The sequence below is a fragment of the Lactuca saligna genome, chromosome 9, assembly GCF_052625555.1.
Source record: "Lactuca saligna cultivar CGN05327 chromosome 9, ASM5262555v1, whole genome shotgun sequence".
Taxonomy (NCBI): domain Eukaryota; kingdom Viridiplantae; phylum Streptophyta; class Magnoliopsida; order Asterales; family Asteraceae; genus Lactuca; species Lactuca saligna.
In genome coordinates, this window is record NC_136425.1 from 161,453,216 (window position 1) to 161,476,097 (window position 22,882).

Here is a 22,882-nt window from a genome sequence, read left to right on the forward strand (position 1 = left end):
CATAAACTGCTGCTGACCGAGACCGAAGCAAAGATGTTGGACCGTACACGAGATTAAGCTGCACACACCGAGCCGTATACTCCAAGCCGTACACTGAGCCGGCCGCACACACTGAGCCGCACTCCTTCAACCAGCAGCACACCTTCAACCGGGCCGCACACCTTCTAACAGATTCGCGAAAAACGGCGTTTTTCACCTTTTTTTGCTCTAAAAATCGATCAAAAACTCGTTTTTATGAAAAATGCAAAGAAGTAACCCTCCTTAATTTTGCGAGATCTATCCAAAAACGTTATTATCTTTTCAAAATAAGATCAAATAAGCTCCAGATCTGATAAAATTGACTGATACAATCCAAGCTCTGATACCAATTGTAAGTCCCCAAAATTGCTTGTGTATTAATCAGATCCAATTGATGGTGCGGAATCCCAATCAATTGGATGATGTCAGATCAATATAGAAGAGAAGGAGAATAAGAAGAAGATGAATCTAATGATGTATTCAATATGAATGATGCTCCTTACAATAGATTCTCTCACACACACTTCTTCTCTCTACCTTTCTCTCTCTTCTCTAGCCTTCTTCTCTACTAACCGTACACTCCTACATACACACTCTATTTATATGGACCTCCAGCCATACACATGTGTACAGTCGCGCACCCTGTGTACGGCCGTACACAGGGTGTGCAGGCGTACACACATGTACGGTCGTACACACAAACCGCAAACACATACAACATTACATAAAAATATATTTTACTAGAAAAGCAAAGTATAAACCATATTTTTGACCCAACAAATACATTCTTTAAGAATCCATCATCATTCTTGAAGAATTTGTCTTTGATTTTTGATGGTTTTTCCATGCCACTGGCATTACCTCTTCATGTTTGAACCTAAACATACAAATTATTCAGTTAAAACACACAAACGAACATTAGAGATCATATAATGCAATATAGCTCAAGAACAATCAAAAGAATGATGTCAAATCAAAATAAGACAAGAGAATCATTTTATACATTTTGATAGAATACATTATGTTAGAATACACTATTGTTCTTAATATTTTCTTCTTTTTCCGCATAAATGACAACCACTTCAAAACCTTAATCCACACAACAAAAAAACATAATCAACCTTCAAATGAAAATGTGAACAGTTTCAATAGTTCAATGGCAAATAGATAACGAAAAAAAGTTTAGTGACTAAATGTGACAAAAATCGAAAGTTCGTTACCCTTTCAAGTCATTATTCCCTTGTTTTTTATGTTTTAATGGTGTCCAAACCACATTAAACTGCATAACATGGTTTAAAACTTCGGCTGATATATAAGAAATGTTGTTAAAACTTCTTATATAAAGAAACCAGGGAGGTAACAAAGACCTGTGAGGCAAGGAAGATACAACCTATTTTGTGGTATTCTTATTTTGGGATGCCCTCTTTTAATTTCTTATTTTATTAGGATTTTTTTTATAAATACTCAACTTTACGGTTTTATCATACTTGTTACTGCTTGTTTTTATTTTAACTATAGGTTTTCAATGGTTTACTTACAAATGGTTTTAAGACATTAAAAATCGATAGTGGCTTAAAACCACACCAAATGTATACGGTTAAAAAACCAAATTCCAACCGCATAAAAACACAAAAAAAAAAACGCACCGCTAAAATGTTGAGCTTTTTCTAATATGAAAAGAAGGATTCCCATTGGTACAAGGATGAAACTTTGGGTGGACTTTAAGTTTATAAAAGAAAACAAACATACATTTGAAGTCTTTGGTTTTTTCTTTCTTCTCGTCTTTTAGAGTGTAAAAGGTGTTAGTTAACCATTTGGAAGAGTGTAGTTGTATTTTAGGGAAGCTTGAGAAATTATTATATGTGATTGTAACAATTTATCATATAGTGGATATTTCTCTACGGAGGACTCTCGGACTTCGTTTTTTGAGTTTCCATATATATATATATATATATTAAAGATGACCATTTTTATGAATAGTGAACATTCTGATTTTTTTGGCAAAACTAGTCCATAAGTTTTCATATTTTTAATGGTTCAGTTTTTGGCACTAAAGTTTGTGATATTAGCAATTTGGTCCCTTAAATTCTTAAGAGTGGTGTAAAGATAAGGATGGGGCTTTAAGAATGGTGTAAAGATAAGGATGAGGTTGATACGTGTCGTTCCCACATCTCCCCTTACCGGTTCTGCCTTATCTTCCCCCACCCGCTTTCTCATCTAGTAATCGGATTTCACCACTTTTCGAAAACCCTCCATCTTCCTCTAAACTCATCAGCTTGAAATTTCTGTTGATCGGTTCTTTTGTTTTTCTGCTCGTCGTACCACTGAAGCACCTCGTGAACAACGCTTCGGAAGTAAGTGACATTTGGCTTTTTTTCAATCGTGTTTTTTGGGTTTGATTGCTGATTTTGCATAATTGTGTTTAATAATTGGTTTTCCCATCCAGAAAGCAAACATTAGGGTTTTCTATTCGGTTCGTTTAGGCGTTTAGCCTTCGGTTTACTGTTAGCATGTTCAAATTACCTTACAGAAACTTTGACTTTGAAACACATATTGCTTCAATCAAATGCATAGGATTTCCCAAACCGACGATCCAATGGTGATTGATTTGGCAATAATCAAACGAACACCATATTCGTTATCATATATCCAAATTCATTAAATGAAAATGATTTATTTTAAAAACATATATTAAAAGTGACAGTTAAAATTCATTTGTTTAAAAACATGTTACTTTGGAAATAAAAACTTGAAAAGAAATGTAAAAAGAAATTTAGTAGTAAAAAATAGCATTTTTTTAGATGTTCAGTTAGAGTAGCATCACTCTTTTATTGTTTGAAGAATTGTGAAGGTACTTTTATGTAGTATATTATTTAATTTTCTTGACTTTTGAGACTTTTTTTAATAAATCGTAAAAGGCTTATAAACCGGTTTTTTTAGCCACTGGTATTCGATTTCTGTATTTGAGCATAATTTTGATTTTCCTACTACTCTTTCAATGTTAATCTCAAATGGTATATGTGTCAATGGTATTTGTAATATACAATAGCTTCCTGCCTCTTGGTTATGAATTTTTTACATGAATACCATTTTTATTATAACTTAGTATATGACATGAACATGCTAATCGAGATGAGAAAGTAATCAAAGTGGCTGTTATTGATTTGGGGTCTTTGAACTAAAAAAAAACATTGTGAAAAGCAAACAAACATGACATGATCAAATTTTGATTTCCACATCTCTATAATAATGGAAATAGGAGAACAACAATGAGACGACCAATCTTTACTCATCACTTACTATCGTTTATTTGTTTACTATTATTTTTTTGTGATTATTATAATAATATTTTGATTGCTATATTGATAAAATGGTGAAAGTACAAGATTACAAGTGCTTTTCACTATTTCACCATAAATAATTCAAAATTAATATAGATCGATTTGAATATGATTCATTTAAGCATTAAAAAATATATTATGTTGTTTAGTTATTATGATTAATAAATTCAAATATTTTAGTAAACAAATAATACTAAGTCAAGAAAAAAAAAAATTTCCCACTCAATATTTTTCCGTTCTTTCTTATATCCTCGTTGCAGCTAACAGTTTGCAATTTTAAAGAAAAACATCAAACCTTTCTTTTCCAACATATATACAACTGCATCTTTTAGTCCGAATGGTTACAAAAGCACTAACATGGAGCCAAAATCAATCACATATCCAAGATGGTGAAGAGTTGTATTCAAAATCAATGGCTCTGGTTTCGCTGGAACTAATTCTCAAAACATTGACCCAAAGGTACATTAAAGGCAAAAATCTACACCTAAGAATCGAATTCAAAACATCATTCATGGTTGATCCCTTAACTCAATGACTAAAAACTGTAAGCTTCTAGCAGTAGTTATCAATTAAATATATCAATTTTAATACGATTTTTACATAATATCAATTTTTGGATTTTTACTTGACTTAGTTCCTATTTTAATCGGTATGTAGTGAAAATTATAATAGATATGATGTTTAACATCATAAAGACGCTGAAAGAGAAGAATTTCATCTACACATGAGGTTCAGCATCATGTATATACCGACTAATACATATTTTAATAACACATATCTTAATTGCATTTATTCTGTTCATTTAATGTTTCACTAGGTTACAACCCGTGGAAACCACGGGTCAAAAATTGAAAAACAAATTTATATTATTAATAAGAATTAAGTTTGTTTAGCAATATTTGTAATGATTATTTAAAATTAAAATTAATATAATTTTGTAAAAAAGTATATAAATTTGAATATATGTTAAATAGAAACACAATCAATCCATCGAAAGTTAAATATGAAGATAACTAAAATACATCTTTGAATGTGTGAATGATTTATGAAGTGTGAGGGCAAATCAATATTTTTTGTAATGAGGGAGGAATCAAGAAACACCATGTGGCGTCTATTAAAGTCTGTAAATGAAATATCAAAACAAACTGAATATTATGGATTACAATGCTCTATAAAGAATAAATTATTTTAAAAAAATGTTACAAAAAAACAGAAAAAAACATAATTGTTAGAATTTAATGGGTAAGAAGCAGTTATAAATTCCTAAAAACTTCCTTATACACAACATTTGAAGTTTTGTTTGTAAGTCTACCATCCTTATCTAAAATTAACAATTTCAGTCCTTCTCTACTTTGAACTCTAGATAAGGCAACATACAGTTGTCCATGTGAAAAAACAGGATCCTTGAGATACAGACCAACCTTTGATAACGACCGCCCCTGACTTTTATTAATTGTCATTGCAAAACATACAGCCAATGGAAATTGTCTTCTTTGAAATTTGAAAGGAAATTTTTTTTCAGATGGACTTAAAGACATTCTTGGAATAAATGTTTGCTTTCCAATATTAGTTCCAGATATTATAATTGCCTCAATAACACGTTTGCCAAGAGATTTCACTTGTAGTCTAGTGCCGTTACATAATCTATTTTTTTGATCAATGTTTCTTAGTAACATAACTGGAACACCGACTTTTAGAATTAACTTGTGATTTGGCAAACCTGATACCTTAAGACCATTTAAAATATCAGGGGAGTATAAATTGGGATCAAACTGATCATGAACAAACTCGGATTGGCAAAGAGTATCTGAACTTAAATATTCTACTTCTTCTCCGGGAAACAATGCTAACAAACGATCATTGATTTGTTGGACAACTTCATTTTTTGGAGCTAGTATAGCTCTTTCTTGAAAATAACTCGTACCGTTGAAGTTTTCCAAGATTGAAGGATATACAAACTCAATTAATGAACCTATAGGATCATGTGGATCACTAATGAGAATATCATTCGGAACATCAATAATCGTTTCACCATCGTTCAAACCACCAACTTTTCCTTCTCCTATGTCTAAAAGCCAGTTTGCAAAATTTTGTATTTTTCGAATATCAGATGGATCCTTTCCAACGGTTAGTCTCATGTTTTTTGTTAATCTATGGACTTTGCATTGTTGCCATATATATGAAGAGCTTAAAGAAGCATTAACGATATTTTGTCTGCTACCTCCTTGAACAACAGGTAGAATCTGCCTGAAGTCTCCTCCAAAAACAATCGCTTTCCCTCCAAATGGAATATCTAAGTTGGTAGACTTATCAAACTTACATACATCTCTCAGAGCTCGATCTAAAGCTTCAAATGCATGTTTGTGGAACATAGGTGCTTCATCCCAAATAATCAATGAGCTTTTTCTTACTAATCTGCCGAGTTCACTATGAGGCGGTATCTTACAAACAGAATACTCGGTAAGATTCAACGGAATTATAAACCGAGAGTGTGCTGTCCTACCTCCAGGCAATAATAAAGATGCAATACCACTTGAAGCAACATTTAAAACTATATCACCATTACATCTAATTGCTGCAGATAACGTCTTCCAAAGAAAGGTTGAAACAACCCAAAAATACGACCCAAAAATTTTTGTTTTTAATATAATCAAAACTGTAATCAGATTATCATATAATAAAACCATGCGTGATGTATTCCAAAACATGATAAGATACTGTGCGGAAAACTGTATCATACTACATCAAATCAAACAACTAAATCAATCCCAGGCTAAAGCTGAGGCGGTGGTGTGTGCGATGCCGTCATCCCGAGCTCTTCCCTTTGCTTGCGGAAGTACCTGAAACCAAAACTGAAACTGTAAGCACGAAGCTTAGTGAGCTCCCCCAAACTACCACATACCATACAATAACACATAAACACATATTGGGCCTTGCCCACTGCATCGGGCCGAAGCCCGGAACTGCATCGGACCGAAGTCCGGAACTGCATCGGACCGAAGTCCGGAACTGTCTGGGACCTTGTCCCCTGCATCGGACCGAAGTCCGGAACTGACTGCATCGGACCGAAGTTCGGAACTGACTGGGACCTTGTCCCCTGCATCGGACCGAAGTCCGGAACTAACTGCATCGGACCAAAGTCCGGAACTGATCGGGACCTTGTCCCCTGCATCGGACCGAAGTCCGGAACTAACTGCATCGGGCCGAAGTCCGGAACTGACTGACTGAACATAGCATAGCATAACACATCAACTAGCGTAACACATATACGACATGCTACATCGAGCCGTGGCCCGGAACACATAATACTTAACACATAAAACATAGCACACAAATCCTGTTCGAACCACGAAGGCATCGAACATACTAACTACTGCATCGGACCTAAATCCGGAAACTACTGCTAACTGAACGGGCCGGCATTGTGGCCTTAGACCCGTTCCTACTGGAAGGAAACTCACCTCGTAAACTGGCGGCTGAGTGTGTGTCTCTGAAAGCTAACGGCTGCTGCTCCTGAATCTCCTTGGCTACAAGTCCATGAACACACTCAATCAAATACTAAACACTGCACTTGGGGTAAAATGACTCTTTTACCCTCGGTCAAAGTCAATTATCTTTTGGGCTGACTCGCCGAGTTGGGCCACCCAACTCGCCGAGTCCCACTCTTACTTTTCACTCTTACTCACTGCTACTCGTCGAGTGTGGCATCGACTCGACGAGTACCCTCTTCATCCAAGAACTCAGACAATCTTCATCCGACTCGCCGAGTCGTATGAACAGACTCGACGAGTTGTTCTTGATCCTAAGGAGATTGCCTTGGACTCGCCGAGTTGTATGAACAACTCGTCGAGTCCCTCCATCACTGAGTCTACCCTCAACTCGCTGAGTCCACTCTCTAACTCACTGGGTGCACTCGGCACTGCTAAAAACGAAGGAATCGGGGACTCACGACCCGAATCGCCGAGTCGCTCATCCCGACTCGCCGAGTCGCTGCCATGCAGCTAGTTTTTACTCGATTTTTCTTGAATCCAACACATGCAAATGATAGATCTGGGTCCAATAAGCTGTTTTACCTCGTAAAGTTTCCAACTTTACGTGCACAACCTCAAGAATAAGGGAAATAAGGCTAAAAGATGCACAAAATGAGTAGATCCATGGCTAATATGCAATGTAACTCCAAAAAGACAGTAGATCTGGGCTCTACAACACCCCAACATTCAGATCCAAAGGTATTTCGACTTATTAAGACATTCATGCAACCATAAGGCTTGGGACAAACATCAAATAGCTCTTAGAAGAGCTCTAATGGAAGTTTAAAGCATATAACAAGAAGGGAACTCCGAAAATACCTCAATCAACTCAGATTTGCCCTTGGATCTTTGCACTACAACTCGTTTCCTTGCTTCTTTCTTCTTCTCCTTCTTCACACCTTCACAAAATGGCACCAAATCACTTATAAGCTCTCAAGGGAGGATTAGGGTTCTCTCACTGTGTTCTCAGGGTGAAAGTGGCGAGAATGAGGCTATAATGTGGTTTAAATAGTGGGCAAACCCGGGGATTTAGGGTTTCACCCAGACGGACGGACTCGCCGAGTCCGGGATATGGACTCGCCGAGTCCCCGGCTCCCGCGTGCACAAAATATGCGACCCAACTCGGCGAGTCAGGCTAGAACTCGCCGAGTCCCTCTTGAAAACTTAGACAATTAACAATTAATTAACATACCGGGAACGGGTCGTTACAAAGGTTTTGCCTGTTCCACCATATCCATAAACAAAAAACACACCTCCTTTATTATCATTGACTGTAGTCATGATATCAAGAAAAATATTGCGTTGCTCGTTTGTTAATGCATGAAACATACTATCAAACTCTTTCTTTAAAAGCATTATGTCATACTCCAGCTCCTCCATGATAAGTCGATTTGTTGAAGAAGGAACTGTGTCGGAATCAGGGTAAGGCATTTGTTTATAATGTTTAAGACTCGTGTTGTTACGAAGTAAAATCTGTTCGATCTCGAACAAAGTCAGGTTTTTGAGTTGATCCTCATTGAGTGATAAACCTGTAAAAAATGAACAATATGTCAAAAAGAATATAATATTAACCAATGTAATGGTAAAAAAAAAATTATACCGTGCATATTTAAAATATATATAATCCGTTTTTACATATAATGATACGAAATTATAATACCTGGAGACTTTAATCTACGCTGTTGGTTGTAAAGAATACCATCTGACAAATGTTTCCATGTATTTTCCCAAACAAACTCTGGTCTACCCAAACTGTTAGACATTAACATCGTAGCAAATAAGAAACGAAGATAAAAACCAGTTCCTGAATGACTTGCTTCCTTAATTGCATCAACGTATTATTTGTCATCATCTAAGAGGCCCAAAGCATAGCATGCATCTCGAAAAGTAGGAAATTCTTCACCGTTTACCGTGCGAATTTCTTCAAATGATTTTGGACCTTTCACTTTATTTAAAAGAATCCGTAAGAAGTATACTTCGCCAAGTTTAGGTGAAACAGAGTGAATCCTTCCTATTGAACGTCCAATTTTCCTTGGCTTCCACAAGTTATCATCAGGTTTCCAAACAAACTTTGTAGGAAATTCAACATATGTAAGTTTTCGTGCATCTTTATTAATTTTATTACATTCCATCCAAGATGTGAACATAGAAGCAGCAACTGAAGGTTGTTCAAGAACATCGTCAATATCATCGTCTGCGGCATATATGACTTGTTGTTGATCAGGAAGATGAAAAGGTAGTCACATCACAGAAGGATATCGGTAATGAACATCGTATTTAAATATTCGCCATGATGCTTCACATGCAGATATATATATCTACAATCATAATAATCTTTTATTTCATCGACAACCTTTTCGTGATTAGAATTAGCGTTGATGTCAACAGCAATTGTAGCTCTATCTGGACCTTTGTTTATATATTTAAACAGATACTTTATGGAAGATCCCTGATTGCACCATTCAACATTAATGTGTGCCTGATATCTTTTCAACAGATATTTGTTATATGGAACAACATTTCTATTGTCTAACTTGACACCTGATTTTTCGACAAAATATCCATTGTTTCTTCTCATATATAACGGATAACCGTTGACATCAACCAAAGAATGATCACAGAATTGCTTTGGAAATTTTTTCGAACATTGCTTGTCAACCATGCATGGACAATTCATATTTTCAGCTCCACAAGGACCATGTATCATGAATTCACTTACAAGTGAATACAATTCTAGATCTTTATTGATATTTGGAATCTCAGCAGAAATAATCGGATCAATATATTCAACAGTAGGCCGCTTGGAGTTAGCATGCATAAACAGACAAATATGACAATATGGCAAACCTCTTTTTTGAAATTCAATCGTATAGACCACTGCAAATTAATTTTATAAATAAGATAATCTTTGTACTGGATGAAATATATTTGCAAATAACCAAAAATATTAACAAACTAAATAATCATTATAACAAAACTATTAGAAATAAATACAAGTTTTATTACCTCCTTGAACAATGCCGAAAATTTTATTTTCCCGTATGTCTTTAATCAAAGCATCGAGCTTTATTTTGAATAGCCTACATAAGATATCAGGTCTATCTTCTGGATTTAGTGAAGTGTTATGAAGAAACCTTTTAATTTCAGGCCATTTTGGATTACATGTAAAGGTTATGAAGAAATCAGGATATCCAAACCATTTACATAAGGACATGGCATCAAGGTAGTTTTGCATCATATAACGTGCACCATCAGTGAATGAAGAAGGTAAGATTACACGTTGTCCAACATTGGATATATCTTTATTCCCTAGGTTCTGTTGAGTACGTAACTTTTCATAAGACTCACATCTAAGAATTTGTTGTTTGCTCCTTATGAAATGTAATCTTTCACTTTCAATCATAGTATAAGCATCAACCAAAAACTGTTGGAACAACCTTTTTGAATTAAGAATTAGTGAAAAATATTGATCCCTGTCTTGTATTCTATAAGAAAAAAACTCTCTCATTGTACAGTTGGGCCTCTTGCTGTTGCTTGTTGGTGTAATACCTCGATGTGGTATGTCAACCCTGTAACCATCATCACCATATGGAAACAGTAGTGGATACTGAAGAGGAAGGTATGATGGATGTAATTCACTAATACGTCGTAGAGAACCTGATGACGTTTGAACAACAATATCTCTATTATCAATTGAATCACCAATATCTCCAACAATTAAAGCGGCAACCTCAGAAGCAGATGGTAGGTTGTATATCCTTCCATCTTGGTCCCTTCTTCCAATAAGTCTCAACTTGATATCAACATGAGGGTTTTGATGAAAACAATCCCTAACCATTCTATAAGACTGAACCAAAACATTATTTGAATCCAACATCAACTTCAAATCTTGTATAATATCATTATCAAGGAAAGAAGAATTTGACGTAGATCGTTGATTATCTCCACTGCAAGTAACATGAACATATAAACATAAGATAAATAAATAATATAATGTTGATGAATAAGATATCTATTAATGTGATAATTGTGAAAAGTGTACCCAAAACATGTCCGTCTATTCGCGATCTCATTATCAGTATCGTATATGTACAACTGAGAGAATTTTGGTTTTAACCCATGTTCCGGTAAAAGGCTTCCGATACTATGATAATTTTGACCGCTAAGTCTAAAAATATATGGAGCATTTCCTCTATTGATTGAGAAATCAATCTTTCCACCCATTAACGTAAAAGAAAACATAGAATTGTAAGAACGAATGTTCTTCATGAAGTGTTTGCTTTTAGAATCTCCCGACGTAAAAAGATGGGCATAACTTGAAGGTGGATTCTTTAAAGTTGGTAGTTCAACTTTTCCATAACCACAACATAAAGAATAATTTTGATTCTCATTTTTTTTACATTTGATAGATTCATCTTTCCATAATTTTGCAAAACATGTTTGGCATACAACAATCTGATCACCATGATCCAAATAATCTGTCAATTAAGGTTGACATAAAGATGTTAAATTTGTAAGTTTATATAAGTGAAAAATATTGAATGAACAAATATAAATATTATATTTGTATCAAAATTACCTTTTGATATACCGTTGTATATGTTTTGCTCATTTTGACCATCGATTTTGTCTTGATCGGATCTCAAACCAAATATTGGAATAGGAGTTAAATTTGGCCTTTTTTTTCTTTGCTTTATTATTTGGATTAGCTAACAGGACTGAAGACGATTTTGATGTTATTGTAGATGATTTGTTGGATGTGTCGCCATTTGAAAATACAGAGAATTGTCTAATATTTGTTAACGGCGATTGACAACTATTATTGGAAATATCCATGGCTGCGGAAAAAATTGAAAGTATACATTGTTAAATATGATACAATAATAATATATGTTACAAATTAAAATGGTAAAATAAATGAGTTACCGTTGGAAATGTTAGATAATGGAGTTCTAACATTTAAATGTGATGGAGGAGGTTGTAACATTGCTTGTTTTGATGTACTTGAACTTGTTTTTGATTGGTATGTGCTTTTATTTCGATGTACAACTCCTTTGAATTCATATAAAAAAAAATGGTTATCAGAAATGTAAAATTGTTTAATAATTATTTTAATATTATATGAATATGAATATTGATAAAGAGATGATATAAAAAGATGATGATGTAATAAATTTTATTACATATATTTAATAAAAACTTAAAAAGTTTAAAAGCAATCAAGTACGTTACCGTTTGAATCCAATTTCATGTTTGGTAACGGTGTCTGAAAACTGTTATTGGGAATATCGATGACTGAGAAAAGAAGATTGAAATGTAGATTATCAAATATGATACAATAACAACATATATTATAAAAAAAATATGGAAAAATAAATGAGTTACCGTTGGAAATGTTAGATAACGGACTTCTAACATTTAAATGTGAAGGAGGAGTACGTAACATTGTTTGTTTTGACATATTTGCGCTTGATGTAGATGTGGATACACTTTTATTTCGATCGACAACTCCTTTTAATTTGATTGGAAATAATATCTTATTAGAAATGGTTAAATATTAAATAATGTTGTAAGTTTTTAAATAGTATATGAATACTAATAATGATAAATAGATAATATAAAAAACTATGGATGATAGAATTTTTATTTTACAGATTTAAAAGAGAGAAAAGAAAAAGTGTATAAGCAATCAAGTATGTTACCGTTTGAATTCAATCTGATGTTTGGTAACCGTGATTGAAAACTGTTATCGGAAATATCCATGATTGGTAAAAGAAGATTGAAGGTATACATTATTAAATGTGATACAATAAAAATATATATTATAAAATAAAATGGTAGTATAAATGAGTTACCATTTGAAATGTTAGATAACGGAGTTCTAACATTTAGACGTGAAGGAGAAGTTTGGAAATATGATTTTTTTTGAAACATTGACACTTGATGTAGATGCGGATAGGTTTTTATTTGGATGCACAACTCCTTTGAATTTAGCTGCAAAAAAAAATTGTGATAACAAATGGATAGATTTGAAATAATATTGTAACTCCCGAAAATATTCTATGAATATTAATATACAAAGAGACATAATACAAAAAGTGAGCATGTGAGAAAATTGAATTTAAATATTTAAATTTAAATTTAAATACAGAATAAAGAAGAAAAGTGTACAACGAATTAAGTAAATTATCATTTTCATTTATTTTAAAAAGATGTGATGTTGATGTAGTTGTATGGATTCATTCGGTCGAACCTTTTTTTTTATTGTCCAAGTATAATTTTCTTATTCTTCTTTTCTCTGTAGCCTGAACATGATAGATATTCCTATTTGAAGCTGCATAATCAAATATACACACATGAAATAGTTATAATTCAGATTAAAAACATTGATAAAGAAAGTTGTAAAATATATAATGAACGTACCGTTATCACCAGGGTTAGTAACATTTGTAGAAGTTGGAATTTGACTGACTGATGTAGTGTACGAATGCAATTGTTTTGTATTATCCAGATAGAAATTATTTAATTTTATCTTCTTATTAGTCTTGAAGGAGTCCATGTTAGTAGTTGCTATCTGAAATGGAACAAAATATATAACTTTATACAATAGTTATTATCATTTGTGAATAGGGCATTTGATTAGTGGGTTTAGATATGTAATTTTATTCACCTGTCCATTGTTTGAATTGCTAATTTTGTTATCTTGGATTTGGCAACAACATCATCAGTTTCGGAAAGACTGATATTTCATATCAATACAAAATGAAGCAAATGACCACAAAAGTTTATGTTATGCATGCCGATTAATAATTGACACTCACTTGAATACATCTAACGTTGTTACATTATATTAACTATAAATGGACGTTCCTTTTTAAGCTTATTTAATTTTTGTTCACAATAGAACTCTTGAAATGTTCGAATGCAAATACAAAATTAAAATATGAATTTGATTTTTTTTGGTTTGTGGGTATGCAATTATTTTTTTAGTAATTATTCACATCATTAATTTATTTAAACATATTTTATAAAATAAAACTTATATATTATTAGTTTAATAATTTTTTATAAATCTTTTACCCGTGGTTTCCACGGGTTGTAACCTAGTTTAAAAATAAATAAAAAATGTTGTCGATTGAACTTACGTATGACATGAAATACTAAAGTACAATGGCTTTATATGTAATGTTTCCGAATTTTGTTGCAGATATAATTTTTTTTGTACTGTATTGTTGGATTACATTTTTCTTTCATTATGTTATTTTACTTTGTAACTATTGGAACTAATGTTTATTATGTTATAAAAAGATAAGCATTGTTGGAAAAGATACTATTAGGGAGGATGATTTTGATTAACACAGCAATCGAGAATCATGGTCGTACATTTACACAACCAGAACCAAAATTGATAATAAGAAACTTACAGAATTACTGTCGTTAATGTCCTTAATCTAGCATATAACGAAATTTGATTGAAGCATATGAAATTCAGAAAAAACAAAAAACCGAGAATTGGAAAAAAAAGAAACTTACAGAACGATTGAAGTAGCCGATTGAAGAATGATTCTTGATTGCTGGAACAATATGCAGTAAAGAATGATTGTTATTCATATGCTTCAATTATATATTGAACATAATAATGAAAATTGATCTTGATATTGATACCAAGGGTAAATACGGAATTTTACAAATGTAGAACAGCAAATTGAGTATACAAACATAGCTAAAAAATGCAGAAAATCGAATTTCAATATAGAACAACAAAGATAAATTTGGCCTTTACGATTTAAAAGCCGTATAATATGATCAAATATAAATAAAGGGTAAAAAGGGTATTTTAGCAATATAAAAGTAAGTATCAACAGCAGCAAAGGACATTGAGAAACAGGGCTTACATAAAATAAACATTAAATTAAAAAAATTGCAGGCCGTGGTAGGGGTATATTAGTCCAATTTGCTCTTCTTCATAGTTAAAGAATGCAGAAAATCGAAATTGGAACTACACGGATAATAGCAATTCATTCCAACAGTACAATTAGACTGGTTTTGATTTTTTAATTGGTTTGATTGGTTTTGATATATTTGGTTCTTCTGAACAATTAGACTGGTTTTGATTTTTTAATTGGTGCTAGTGTTTCATTGTTCTTCATAATAGTTGGTTGCTAGAAGAGTTCATAATAACATTGGTTTTGAACATAAAATTATGATTGTTTTAATCCTTTCCAGCATCAGAAATCACGTAATAGATCTTTTTGAATTGTTTGATTGGTTATAAATATAAAAATCTCCTTAGATGTGAAAACTTATTACTGTATATATTTGTTTGGGTTTTATTTTTTTCTTGTCAGATCACTTTCTTTTAAAAATTCAAAACTTATCTGCTCTCATAATTTGCAACCTGAATTGAGAACTTATATCAGGTTGTATCTTTCTTAGCTCGAGTATTATTTTATTCAATATATTTTCTAAAATTATAGTATGTGTTTGACACACAATATCATATATGAGCATTGTTATTCCTTTCGCTTATGGGCATAACAATTAAAAAAATTGCAGGCCGTGGTAAGGGTATATTAGTCCAATTTGGTCTTCTTCATAGTTAAAGAATGCAGAAAATCGAAATTGGAACTACAAAGATAATAGCAATCCATTCAAACAGTACATGTCATCAATGTCTGTGATGATTAACACAGACATACGTAACAGAAGCTTATTTTTACACATACACATACACATTGATGATCAATTTAGTGGATCGAATAAAGAATTTAAGATAGAAAATAATTAATAAACAACTTATGAATCAAAGATAAATAGAAACCTTGATTAACAAATTCAATGAGAAGCAAAATTGAAGTCGCAGAAGAAGAAAAAAAAATTCAATTATACGATTAACACAAACCTTGAGAAGCAATCATATATAATCATGAGAAACTCACCGAAAGATTGAAGTTGCTGATTGAATATTCGAAATTAAGAAGCAGAATTGAGATGCAGAGACTGTCCTAGGGATTGAATTATGTAATTGAAGCGGAATATGATTGATATAGTATGTTATGCGCATAATAATTGATTGATATGCATACCATTTTTAGATGCTCTTAATCGGGCATGTAACGGAATTGATTTAATGTATACAACAATTATTCCATATTCAAATTTCAAATTACAAAATATCGATATTTCCAGATTCAATATTCCAGAGATTTCGATACAATATCATTATTTCCATCCATATTCAATATGTAATGCTACGTGAAATTCCATATTCCATATATTCCATATATAATCTAATCTAATTCAATTCCATACCTAATTACTTATTTTATCTATTACCTAATTACCTAATGATACGTGAAAGGATGCTGAAGGGGTAATAGAGTAATTTAACATAGGGCGAAAAATGGATGATTGTAATGACACGTGTCCAGATAGTTTTGTTTATTAGATAGGGAGATATTGGACACACACTATTATGAATAATTTTATGTGTATCTCGATACTTTGTATACATTTCCTCTTAATGTTTTGATATTGAAGGCATTTTATTTGATTCGTGGAATCTGGCTTTCCAGTTCCATCCCATCAACCAAATGATAAACCCATAAAGTATATATTTCGATAAATAGCTTATCCGACAACAAAAAATTATCTATGACGAAACAATATTACTGTCCCATAACAATACTCAAACTATAAAAAAATAATTGATCAAATAACATTTACAAAGAACAAACAAGGAAAAATTTTGTCACATCACCAACATGGGGGTTCCCCACCTAGTTCTTATGTATAATGAGTAGAAATACTTCTTAAATTTTCATAATTTTTGGATAATTTTTTTTCTAGGTTTTTTATAAAACTTCAGAAGTAAAAAAAAAAAAAAAATTTTCAAATTTTCATGGTTATATTGATTTTTTAGAGATTTTAAATATTAAGAACTTTTTCAAAATTTCTTTTTTCCAAAGAAAAAAAATATTACCAAAAAACAAAGTAAGAGGAAAAAAAATAAAAACTCGACCACTGGTTGGGGACAAGTAGCATAGATAGAAAATTAGTAGGGGAGAAGCTACACACACTTAGTTCCTTTTTTCTCATTAATACCCTTAAAACATTTAACATTTGCCAGTTTAACTCAATATCTCATAAATCTCTAATATCTCTCACATTAAATTATATCTCCATCTATATTAACACATGATGAGAAGCAGATTTACAAAACATGATATATACATAGAAATTCATGAGTCTCATGTGGAGGGATTATAGAGATATTCTGATGATCAACTTGAAAACTCATCCCAGTCTCCAGATCAGACTATCTCAATGGAACAAAGCTATGTAATCATTATTTCATGTTTAAGTTCTCTTTTAATAGATTCGAATATGCTACCTCGTGTTTATGGTTTGGTTATGAAAAAATATCCAACATTGTATCTAAATTGAAGGTTTAGTTTCTTATCTAGGGTAGCTCCATCCTTCCATTGTTTGAAGACCGAATTTAATTTTGTAATTATTCGATTATTTATCAGAAAGATAGTGTTCCTTTTTCTAATTTAAGATGTAGATGGAATCATTTATATTATGTATGTATGGATGCGGAGATTTCCGAGTTGGGGGTAGGGGTGGTCTTTGATGGCTTGGTTATATAAAGACAAACGAATGAGAACGCTCACTTGATGAAAATTACTAATGTAAGTACATTTACTTTTATCATGTCTTTTGCAACTCTCATAAAGAAGTGCTCATTGCATTACACCTTCATTGTTACACACTTACCTGAAATGTATTATTGGAGTTCCATAAGAGGTAATAATTGCATAAATCTAATTCTTACACAACATATCACAACAACAACACAATCAAAATAAACCGAAACCCTTTCTTAATGATAACAATTGTGATGATACACTTTAAATTGCATAATAATCCCAGGCTAGAAAAGCTCTTCAAGCCCGAGAATGCCATTTTTTACCCATTGAAAATCGAATCTTGATTTTTTCGGTTTACTGCATGTATCACCCACTTTATCATAAATAATTGTGAAGCTTATGCGACTTATGTTCCTAAAATAGCAGAATTTATTATCACTATAACTATAGTTCTGCTGGGAACTCCCCAGACCAGAAACCACTACATTATCTTTCAAAATCATCGAACCATGAATATTTTGTATGTTTTCAAGAACACTTGATGACGATTTAGAACCGAAATTATCGATCTTTTTCTCATTGAAACCCAAAGTAATATTCTCCACCTCCTCTTGGTTTCGGTCTCCATTGTCCACTATCTCCGTGTATAAATAAAAATAAAAAGATTTTAAAGATTTAGTGTTATGAACAAAAGATGCAACCTTGGAATCCACAATATCGTTAAACTCGATTGTTTGGTGAACCACCCTCATGCCCCATCACCATGATGTTACTCAAATTGAAATCCTGAGTTGACTCGGTTACTATCTTACCAAATGACGATTCTACCCATCCGCTTGACTTTATTGACCTCTGGACACTAGTAACGAATGTCCCATTAAGACCCATGAAATCGGACTTCAAAGATTCATGAAGTGGAGAGATGGTTTGATTCAAAAGCATCCCTTTTGTCTTTTCACTCTTTGCATCCAACCATACATGTAAATTCGCATCAATTAACCAAACATTTAAACCATTTGTAACATTGAATCCAAAATCATGGAGTTTTCCATTTAAAAGTGATCCGAGAAGCGGAGTGATTTCAATATCATATGAAGGGAGATCAAATGATCCAATCGCACTAATTTGTCCCCATAAGTAGGGATTAATAGCTTTTCTGAAAACTTCAGTAAAAGGCCAAACTGCACCAACTATTCTTCCATCTAAACTTACAACAACCTCCCTAAAAGGTCCATTACCATGTCGCCAAGTTAAATTATTAGAAGAAATATAGTCATTAGGGAGATTTCAAGAACAGCCCTATATGCATTTGGGGGAATCGCAAACTGTTTTGTCTTTACGTCATTTGAATTATAGATTTTGAACCATAATGCATCGTCCAATGGTAAGTTTTGTGAAATGGGTATAATCAAATCAGCCCATTCCTTATACCCATGATCTTGATCTGAATTAACATGTGGAGTTGTCGTTTCTATGTTGGTTTTGGTTTTCTTCTCAGGGGGATAATAATGAATACTAACATTCACATGGTATACGCCATTTCCAGCACTATCAAGCTTATTTCCCAAATAAACATTTGATTGGACATCAGCAATGAATAATACCTTGTAATGTCCTTCTTCACAGTCCAAAAAATCCCTCTGGCTCTAGGTTGAGCTGTGCAGCTTCTGAACAGTTCAACGCCGCTGAGCCAAATCCCAATAATCCTATCGAGTTGACGACCTTTACATGTGGCATTCCACTCGAGAACAATTTTAGCAAAATCAGTTGATGGGCAATTTAAGGGTCGGGTGTATTGGGCGGAAGCTGGTGGGATGCCATAACTGTTTCCGAAATCATGTTGTAGAAGAAGGGTTGAGCAGGGTTTTGTGTTTGGGAGTTGGATTGGTTTCGTTACTTCAAAGTAAGTGGTGGGTGGGATGCCGTTAGTGGTGGTGGGTTCGGAGGTGAGTTGTTGCCGGAAAATTACGGCTTTTGGAATGGAATTGGCAGCAGAGATTATGGAGAAAGAGAGGAGGAGGAGGTTGAAAGGAAAGAAAGTGGAATCCATGAGAATGGTGATGGTGGTGGTTGAGAAAGTGTGATTCTTGTGAAGATCGGTAGGAGTGTCGTTGAGATATGAGATTTTGGAGGGAAAATTATAAAAAAAAAAAAAAAAATAGTGTGTTAAATATTAGGATCGGCAGATAATTTAGTACTTATTTTAAAGATTGATGATAAAATTGGAATAATTGTTTTTTAGTTCCTGAATTTTAAATCATCGGATCAAATTAAAATATAAATTTTGTGATATATAATGATTTAGCCATTTGTTATATGGTTTATATCATGTAATATCGGATCTAATGTGGGAAAATGAACACATGAGCTTTTTTAATGTATTATGTCGTATATAGCCTAATGTTTTGTAACCTATATTAAGAGTGTTTCGTCTTTTGTTTTCAAAATCATGATTGCAGTTTTTCTTATATCCTAAAGCAAGATCATATGGTTTTCAATTTAAAATGACATCGTCTTCCAATCGCAAAACTAGTAATTATATTTCGTATTACAAGCCAAGTAGAAATGTACGTTATGTCGTGTACTAAGTATGAAGACTAAGAAATTGTAGACCGATGTGAACTTTGGCAAAAGATTTATGACTTGTGATAACTCAATGGTAATAATGTTTGTCTTTTGTGTCATTTTATTGTTAAGTGTTTTATGTGATTTGGTAGTATTTGTTGATTATTGTGATTATTTTGATTGTGTAGACCTTGAATTACCATGTGAGTGGTATAAAATTCATATGATCAATATCCATAAGAAATTAGAGGACCGTAAATGATCAAATTTTAATAAGATACGTTTGAAAGTTTGTTTTGAGAAGATGCTATCCATTATTGTTCATTTTGAAGCTTTAAACTTAAATGAAGATGGATGAAGCCAAAGAAAATTAAATTAGTCAAAGATCTTCAATTAGTTCAACCATTGGTCATAGAAATAATATGTTATCTTTTGGTGTTTGGAAACGCTTGATGTTATAATGTATTTTGTAATCCATAATATGTTGATTAGGTTGGATATTGTAATAAGTTCTTATAGTTTGGTGTCGTTTTAAATTCTAGCTGACTAAAATTCTAATACATTCTCCTTTTAACTAGGGGAGTAATCAAGTCGAGTTGAGTTGAACTTTGCTAAGCTCGAAACACAACTCAACTAAAAAACTCAAGCTCAAACCTCGGTTCGAACTTGACTCGAGCCTTAATATCAAGCTTCAACTCAAGCTTTTGATCGGCTCGGCCCCGTTAGCTCTTAGAAAATAAAATCACATCAAATTACAATAGAAATACAATGAAGCTCGTGATCTCGACTCAGTTCGACTCTATAATATGTAAATATGAAGAAAACAAAGGATAAAACTGTAAATATAACAATATTTGATTAAGCTCGAGAGTTTCGTGAGTCGGGTATTTCTATACTCGAGTAGCTTGAGTTCGACTCGATTTAAACTGGGTTGATTTTGAGTATTTTTCAAACTGGTCCTAAGTATCTCACGAGTTGGTTCGGCTCCTTTATACCCTTACTTTTAAATGATATTTCAATCATTGATCATTCTGTTGGGTGAAAACAAAACAAGTTAAGCACTTCAGACAAATATTAAAACAAACTTCAATGAACTTGCGGAAATAAACTGTATGAAAATGTAAATCAAGTGAACACAATATGTAACGTGGTTCAGTCAAGGTGGCCTACATCCATGGGAGAGAGAGAGAGAGAGATAGAGAGAGAGAGAGAGAGAATAAGAGGATTTTATTAACTTCCAAGAACAAATACAATCACATATAAAGGCTACACCTCACTTGAGCTCTCAAAACAAAAGAATCTCTTTTTCTTACTAAATGCTCCAACGGAGTGCTCTCAACCTCACAATGATTACTCTCTTGAAATTTTTGCACATTCAACGACGGAGATATGAGTCTATTTATATTTTTGGAATCATACCTAAAACCGTAATGGTCCAAGCCTATTGGCCCATAGGTCCATGAAATGTGACAACCAATCATATCCTGTCATGCAACATCTTCCGAAACATTCTTCCATGCCATTCAATCCATGAGTATCAGCAACACACATGATGGACCACGTTGACCATAGTGGAGCATCATGATGCACATGTGGCGCATCATGAACTGTAATGGTCCAACATCGATCATGGTGGCACAACATGGTGTAATCCTTGAGAAATACAAACTTCTGAGCATCCTTGAATGATCTGGATCATCATATAGGACTTCATAGTATACTTGTCTCATCAGGGATATTATGGCTCATCAAGCAACCAAAATTGCCCATCTTTCACCATGGCCGCGCAACATGTCCAAGGATGGCACAACATGCATAAAGTATGGCACACGAACTTCTAAGTTGGAGCAACATCACCATCTTGGCACAACAACAACAACATACTCCAATGTGCAACAGGAGTACCTCATGGTGCAAGAAAAGTACCCCATGGCGTAAGAGGGAGTAGTTTGGCGCAACAGCATCCTTCTTAGCCCAACCCTTTCAATAGATGGTGCAAAAAGGTCCCCTTGTTGCCAGATATCACTCCTAAGTGCTCCAAACCTCTTCCATATGCTCCAAACCCCCTTCTATATGATCTTTTCCTTTCCCATTTTATCTAATCCTTTGTTAGACAATCCACTCCTTTCTCAGATTATCTGTTCCTTTGTTACATGCTCCATGAACCGCAAGTGCTCCATTGAGTTCCAAGTGCTCCAAATTCTCCATGAACATGATGCAAAGGCTCCATGTTGGACAAGACTTCATACCTCAACAATCTCCCACTTGAAGGCTTGAAGAACTTCATCTTCCATTCAATGTCTTCATCATTCTCTCAATCTCTCTGTAACGCATGAAGATTCGAGCTAGTCAATTTAGAGACAATAAGAATCAAAAATGACTTTTCGATGGAAGATTATTTTGAATGAATAACATTAAACAAGTTATAGTATATTTCACAAGGGTTCTGTACATATAAAGAACGCCGGAATTTGAGTTATAACGACGAAGTTATGACACGTTGAAGTTTTACGGATAAACCGGCACAGCACCGCATAACGTAAAAAGTGAATTTTTTGACAAATTACTTTTTAGCCTTAGAAATTTAAATGAAAGTCGTGGTATACATTAAATCGATAATGTGCCTAAAAAGAACGTCCAAATCTGACATCGTATGAGGAAGTTATGATTTTCTAAGATTTAGCATAGCAGTGCACAACCCGGAATTCGAATTTTATATCGATCGGTTTTGGCCGAATCAACCTAAATGAGAATTGAAGATCTCATTAATAAGAGT

The 22,882-nt window shown here is 33.3% G+C and overlaps 1 long non-coding RNA gene and 1 pseudogene across 2 annotated transcripts; one reads left to right on the top strand and one right to left on the bottom strand.

The window, feature by feature from the left end:
* The first annotated feature begins 2,191 nt into the window (after positions 1 to 2,191).
* Positions 2,192 to 17,062, top strand: LOC145014832 (uncharacterized). Of its 2 annotated transcripts, XR_013665645.1 has the most exons (4): positions 2,192 to 2,372; positions 10,037 to 10,156; positions 10,405 to 10,633; positions 11,635 to 17,062. It is a non-coding gene; the product is annotated as an uncharacterized LOC145014832 (long non-coding RNA). The 2 variants fall into 2 exon arrangements; XR_013665644.1 differs by lacking the exon at positions 11,635 to 17,062 and having other exon boundaries at positions 2,197 to 2,372; positions 10,405 to 11,005.
* Positions 17,063 to 17,775: 713 nt separating this feature from the next.
* On the bottom strand, positions 17,776 to 19,689 carry LOC145014829 (peptide-N4-(N-acetyl-beta-glucosaminyl)asparagine amidase A pseudogene; annotated as a pseudogene).
* Positions 19,690 to 22,882: the final 3,193 nt, after the last annotated feature.